We start from the raw sequence: 7,777 nt of genomic DNA on the forward strand, positions 1-7,777 counted from the left end.
GTTGGAGCGCGCGCCTGTCCTGTTGGCCTGTCTATGTAATCTATACCATTTCCGCGTGCACGACCTTTCTAAAACGTCACATAAGATAAGCAGTGTTATTATATACATATATATGTGTTTTATATGTTAAAATCTCATCTATATGCTACAGGCCCAAATGGGAACTATAGGCTAATTCACAGACACGTGTAATAGGAAATGGAAGTGAACAGAAGAGAGTATAATATATAAAAACACGCATTCATTTTGCTGAAAGTGAGATGAAAAATGTAGAAGTATAAGGAAAGTATTGGTAGTGAAATGAGAAGGGAGAAGTGTGGACATATGGCTGCAGTTAACTCGATAAAAACCATCGCCGGGTTACAGAGAGTCGAATAACATCAATATAAATCCACCTGATACCTCCGCGCGTGATACCCACGCTGCTCAAAGGGCGTTAGGCAGGCACACACACACACACACACACACACACACACACACACACACACACACACAAACACAAACACACACACACACACACACACACACACACACAAACACACACACACACAGTTGTTTATTCGACCCCTATAAGCTGCAATACAACATATTCTATTAGTTTCCATATTCATATCTACATTCAGATAGCTGAGACTCTAAAAGTGATGGTGCGGTTGCGCTGCGGGTTCACATGTCAGCGTGCACGGCGGTGTCATTTATACTTCTACAACAAAAGAAGAGAAGAAAAAAAAAGAAGGAGAAATGATCCTGGAAGAAAAGAAAAATCTGTGTGTGAGAGGGGAGAGAAAGAAAAAAGTCCCCCCTCCCCTCACTCCCCCCCATTCCTCCCTCCTCCACATCTACTGACCATTTTTCTTCAAAGTAATGACTCCAACTCAATTTAGTATGACGGAGAGAGAGGGGGGGGGGGGGGGAGAGAGAGAAGGATAAAGAACGAAATGACAGAAAGAGGGGATGGGGGAGGTAGAGAGAGAGAGAGAGAGAGAGAGAAAGATGGGAGAGGGTAGAAATGGCAGAAAGAAAGGGTGTGGAAAAGAGAAGGGGGGAGACAGAGATAGAGAGAGGGGGGGGGGGGGGCTTGGCTGTGCTCGGGGTGAACGAGAGGTCAGCGCGTCTCACCAATATTAAAATGTGTACCGGGGACGCGGGGTGACACGCCTCGCCCGTTAAACAAAGAGTGTGCCAAACTGGCAGATTAATTTGAAAACTTGAGTCCGTGCACACACACACAACACTTAATGCCTTAAAGAGCCCACAGTCTTCCACTGCAGCCCTGCTCGCGCTCCCTCAGCCCCCAAACCGCTGGCTTGAACGCCGGGAAACACTGTGGGGTGAACGGCGCCGGTGACGGGGGTTTTCCTCTTATCATTTCACGCAGATTTGATCGCTGTTTTTTTTTTTGGGTTAAACTCCGCGGAGCTCCCCGTGCTGGTGTCGCGACGTTATGCTATACGGTGACGCGTTGCCTTTGTTTTTCTGTTGGATTATCAGCGTTAAAATTTGGCTTTAACCTACAACAGTAACACTCCGGTCATTTGAACGCAGATTCTGAGGCGACGCGGTTCGGATTCAGTCGCGTTTTAAAAAAAAAAGCTTTACCGGAGAACCGACGACTCTACCTCTACGCGCGTGTGTGTGCATGACAGGAGCAAGGGTGTCCGAATGACAATGATTTTTTTTCTCCCCCCTCCCTCCCCCCTCTTTTTTTTTAGATATCACGAAGAATCCCGAAGAGGTCAAAAAACCTGTGGCGTCGAAAGGAGAGAGAGAGATAGAGAGAGTGAGAGAGAGAGAGAGAGAGAGAGAGAGAGAGAGGGAGAGAGAGAGGGAACTGAGGTGTGAATGTTCTGTCTATGGAGGAAGAAAAAAAAGAAAAAAGGAGTGGAACACAGCTACCGGTTGAGCGGCTTGGTGGACATCTAAAAGAAGAAGAGTTATGGGGAAAAAAAGGAAAAGAAGAAGAAAATATGATGATGATGATGATGATGATGAGAAGAAGAGGAAAAAGGCTTGAAGTCGATGTGACGACGACTCCAGAAAGGAGAGGCGGATCCGCGAGCTACAGAGGAGTGAGTACACAAAAAACACAAATGGCCTTGTAGAAGAAGAAGCTGCCTCATTTGCATATCGTTATGTGTGTGTGTGTGTGTGTGTGTGTGTGTGTGTGTGTGTGTACTTTCTTGCTCAAGCTTCAAGCTGTGTGTATGTGTGTATATGTGTGTGTATGTGTATGGCAGGTGCTTTGCCCATGCTGGGAGGAAAGGGCAGACCACGTGTTGCACGAGCTGCCGCAGAACCCCCCCCCCCCCCCCCCTTCCTCCTCCTCTTCTTCCTCCTCCTCTTCCTCCTCTCCCCCTTTCTTGTTTCCACCTTTCCACCAAGTTTTTTGTTAACTTTAATGATTTTTTTTCTTCCTACCAATCCACATCTTTGATAGATTATAGGCTGCGTGCACGTGACACCGCGGGTGTATTTGAACTGTGTGTGTTTTTGTCTTGTGCGTCCCGTCCCTTCACTGTATACCCTCACCATCCTGCTGCTGCTTCATTAGTTAGTTTAATTAAGCAACTTAAAGCTGAATGACTTCAGGAGCACTCAACACATTTTGGCTATAATTTAGGCCTAATTTATGATCACGTGACATGTTTAAAATCTAGTATAATCTAGATAGATAGATAGATAGATAAACTCATACTCTCTCTCTCTCTCTCTCTCTCACACACACACACACACACACACCACCTTCACCACTATATGGCTACTGAGGGTGAAGGCGAGGTCGTGGTCAGTGGAAGGTTAAAGGTCACACTGGCCAACTTTCTCCCCCCTTCCTTTAGTTTTAAATGCATTTATTTTGAAAAACCCGCTTTTTTAAAAATTGTGTTTGATTTAGAATACGGGATTTTCTCCTCTATTTTAAAATGTTCGTGTAAACATTCCCTACAACATATAACAAAGCTCGGTTAATGCTCCACATGTGGTATAATTGTAGACAAAAGTGAAGAAGAGAGAGAAGGAAGAAATGATCGATGGAGGATGAGTGAAGCGAGTGTTTTTTTGCAATAGTGCTGCGGTTTATTTTCATCCAGATGTGTGGTGTTGATATAGAAGCACATGGTGTATTATAAGCCTGTAGAGAGCGGCAGTGGTTTCTGCTGTTTATTTTCCTCTGCTGATTGCTAATGTGTTGTTGCTCTGATTATAAAGCTGACTGTGGAATCAAATGTGATTCCTCTTGATTCCGCGGGGAGCATTTGTTTCTTTTCACCACAATCTATATTTATATGCTTTCCACTCCTTCAAAACAAATGCTGGTGTAGAGCAGCCTTGTGTTCTTTCTTCTTCTTCTTTTCTTTTTTTAAATATGCCAGCGCTTTATTTTTTACAAGCTGTGTGTGTTGTTGAGATGTGCTGCTGTTTAGCATTAACAGTAAGATGTGTGGATATGTTTATAATATGAAAGCATGTTTTTCATTTTCCTCTGCAGTATAAAGACAGAGTCGCAGTTCTAGTTTGCCACTCGTCAGATTAGATTTTAGAGGGATTACTTTATTATGAAAGCGCGGCAGTATTTCTATTTTTCAGCCAGCTTCTTGAGTGTTTCTATTTCCCACTTTTAGCTGACACACTACAGGCTGCAGCTTTTGTATAATTCATTTAGTTTTACACTCTCCCTTCAGATCAGGCCTTTACAGCAGCGCTTCATTTTTCCTCTCTCCTTCTTTCTCTCCTTTTTTTTTTACTTTGCATGACAATAAGCAGAGCGATGGATCCCGATTTATTTTTCAAACTACACAAAAGAGCAGAACTGCATTTCTCTTCTCTCGTCGTTGTCTCTCTAGCCTTTTTTTGTCCTTGGTTAATATTTCAGGACATTGACATGTCCCGGTCGCAGCACATAATGAGTCCGTTTAACCCTTCAATATGTTCATTTTAATTTTCCTCATTGTGTCTTTATAGCAGCTACGTTCTGCTTGTGGGGGGAAAAATCTGCCGCTTTTTTTTAGCGTTATATTTAGGCTTAGTTTAAAATGACACAAGGGAAAACTAGCTTTTTGTTTTATATTGTGTTATAAGCAGCAGACTCACTATTAATCTCTTTATTTTGGAGGGACAGCAGCTGTACAAACAGTGAAATCTTACTTTAAAGGCTCGTTCAAATTAATCCGCTTTAAGAGAGAGGCTTTATGTTTTTTTTTTTTTGTTGTTTTTTTTTTGGAGTATGCAGAGAGTCGCAGCTTTGCCAAAAAATCACAAACGGACTTTGAGGAGACGCTGATGGGACAAACTTGTTAAGAAGGTCATAAATTGAGGGGGAGACGCTAAAAAAAGTTATTTATTCACCAGGGCCTCTCTCTTCCGCTACTTGAATATTTTATTGCTTTTTATTTCACACACACACACACACACACACACACACACACACACACACACACACACACACACACACACACACACACACACACACACCTCCCTTCCTAAAAAAACCCTTTCAACCTCAGGAAGTTACCATTTGTGAGCTTGTTGGTGTTTGAAGAGTAAACGGAATTGACCCGCAATAAAAGTCCCGTGTTTAAATGCAGATCAGCTGTCTGTGTCATCCTCTGTCTGTCCCTCACTCTGAAACACGCGCCAAATATTATGTCTAAATGTTACCAGCACAGAAAACCCCTATTTTTGTTTCTTCTTCTTCTTCTGTCTCCTATAGCTGGTCGTGCATGCGTGTGCTTGCTGTGTATGTGTGTGTGGTTTGAAAACAGGACGGTCTGGTTTTTCAGGTAGGGGGCGGGGGGGGCGGGGGGGGGGGGCAGCTACAGTGAAGTGGTCCTTAGCTTTCTGAGAGGTTAGGATTTATAGTGTTTACATATTCTACAACAAAGGCTGCTGTTTGTTTTGCCTTGTTTTTGAAAGAAATAAGCACATTTCCAACATATAAGTAAATGTATTTTAGCGGATTGCGAAATGCTGCATTTGCGGTTGCTCGGAAATATTGTTTTTATCGCATTAAATCTAGATTTGGTGAGACACGCATTTCTTTTTCACTCCCCCACCTATACCTTGTGAATAGCTGTGAGTATGTGTGCCTCTTTAGTGAACACATTGACCTCTACCTGTAGCCGGAAACAATGGCCTCCCCATTTTTGAGGTGAATGGCGGCTGCTGACAAACTTGACAGAGAGGGGGGAAAAAGGAGGGGAAGTGCAGCAGCCAGACTCACCGCACCACACCTTGATCGATACCTGAGATGACCCGCAGCAGAGCGGGGGGGGGGGGGGTCAAGGTGACAGAAACACGCTCACACCTGCAAGAATAGAATAGAATAGAATAGAATAGAATAGAATAGAGTAGAATAGAATAGAATAGAATAGAAACAAAGCAGGTTAAAGTTGGGTTATTTAAAGGATGAGGACTGGAAGATAAAATAGAAATGATGAGGAATATAATAAAAACAGAAGATGCACATTGGACACAGCTTCTCTACACAGCAGCTTCATGCTCTCCTCTCTGCTTTTGTTGTCCGGTCCGGTGATGTATGAGCAACTTTTGGAGGAAACGGAGAACAGCAATATTGCCTGCAGCGGGGAGGGAGTGTCAGTGTCACAAAATCAATGTTGGGAGCAGCACAGGAGCAGCAGCACAACAAGCCCTGATAGAAATGACATGGAAAACATAGCAGCAAAAAACACATTTCTACGTGGAAAGCATAAAGAGCGTTCTCATGTATCAATCATTTTCCATTGTATCTGTGTAATCCCAGTCAATTCTATATCTGTGTGATATGATAGGCCTGTAAACTAAAAATAAAACAGCTCCAGCAGGTTAAATACGTTCTAAATGAAAGTGAGGGAGAAGACAGTGTGTCCTCGTGCTTCAGTTTGAACCCTGATTATATTACATTGTGTTCTATTTATTTAGAAAGACGAGGAAATAAGCATCATAACGAGCGCATGGCTCTTGAGCGCGCGCCGGAGTCAGATCACTTTTTAATTTAGTTAAAATCAGAGTTTTGGAGACAGACTGCTGCAATTCATTTAGCATAGCGACAGGACATTTATTCATGTATTCATTGGTCCATCCATTCTTCAGTCAGATCACTCAGAACAATTTTTGATAGGACAGTGTTTCCCCGTGCCAAGCGATTTGTCTTTTCTTTCATTAAATTCTGTTCATTCTGTTAGAGCGCTGCACGGTTGGCTCTGCCAAGTTTTTTCTCCCCCCCTTCTCCTCCTTCCTTTTTTTCTTTTTTCTTTTGGATAATTATAACTTAAATTCTAATGTCATTCTAATTAAATCTTGTTACGTGGACGGAACGATTTATAGTTTGATTTGGAATAAAAGTTTCGTTTTAAACTGTAGTGAGAAACTCAATTTGAGCAAGAAAATAATCAAATTAATACAAAAAAGATAGAATTTGTTCCCCACTGATAGAGGCCTGCTGCCCCCTTTTAAGTAATGCAATAGTAAAAAAGTCGTATTTAACATTATAACAGATATAAATAGTATTATTTTATATCATAAATCATTTTTCATAATTTCCGGGGCCTATTATTAGCCGGCTGCGTGCTTTACTCTCATTCGTCATTGTAAAAGCGTAAAAATACCAATAAGCCATTAAATATTCAGTGCACACTCCATTAAAATGAAACGAACAGGCCGCGATTTTTATGTGAAAGATTTATTTGGCTGTTTCGCGTTTTAAACCTGTGAGGAAAAGATCATTTAAACGGAAACGTACAGCTCACCTGTCCTCCCTTCGCTCCCACGCATCCTTATCACTCTCTCGTGCATTAAACTCACACAATAAAACATCCAACATATTTATTTTTATTTTATTCTCTTTCTATTAAAAGACACTTACAGGAAGTGTTACAGCATTATTATAACTTCATCATCACCATCATCATCACCACCAGCTGTATGCGGGTCAGAGGGTCACTAAACAGAAAACAGTATAGATGGATGAAAATATTCCAGTGTGGCTGCGACAGACAGTGAGTTTATGAAAGCAATAAAAGTCTATCGACGGTGTAAAAACCTTCTGCCTCCTGAGAACCGCTGTCTTCTATATCTACCCTGTAGATCCGGATTTGTGTGAAAATCATTAAAACAATCACAAATTCGCTTCTAGGGGAGTATATAGTAGATTTATACACTACGGCAGCGATGGATCCAACACAGGAAGCAGAGGCCTGCCCTGTAGCTGTGATTATTGGCTTCTAACGACTTTTATTCAGGACTAAACCGCTGCTTTAGATTTGATTTTGTTTGTATATCTAGCTGTAATATATAGCTGCTTCTATGTTATACGTTAAAATGATACGTCATTTGAGTAAAAGCTATTGTATTTATTTCAGGGCTGTGTTGATTGTTGGCGTTTTGCTGTATGAATGTGGCAGTTTGTAATGTCACCTTGTTCTATATAAAAAAAAACTCAATTCAACTTTTGTACATTTTTATTTCTTGTGTTGATCATGGCAGTTTTTTAGTTTTTTTTAAAAAGGCCAACTCCAGCTGGAATTGGACTCTTTTTATTTATTATTTGTCCTGTTGAAAAATGATGTGGTCTGCTTTACTGTTCATCTAGGCGTATTGGGGGGGTTGGGTGTGTGTGTGTGTGGAAGTGGAGGTGGAGGTGGAAGGGGGGGGGGGGGGGGGGTTAGATTTCGATTGAGAGACGGTCAATTTTCTCGAAACAAAGGACTTAGATATCTCCATCATTTCCCTTGTGTGTGTGTCTGTGTGTGTGTGTGTGTGTGTGTGTGTGTGTGTGTGTGTG

This window comes from Scomber japonicus, chromosome 18 (assembly GCF_027409825.1).
Source record: "Scomber japonicus isolate fScoJap1 chromosome 18, fScoJap1.pri, whole genome shotgun sequence".
NCBI lineage: Eukaryota > Metazoa > Chordata > Actinopteri > Scombriformes > Scombridae > Scomber > Scomber japonicus.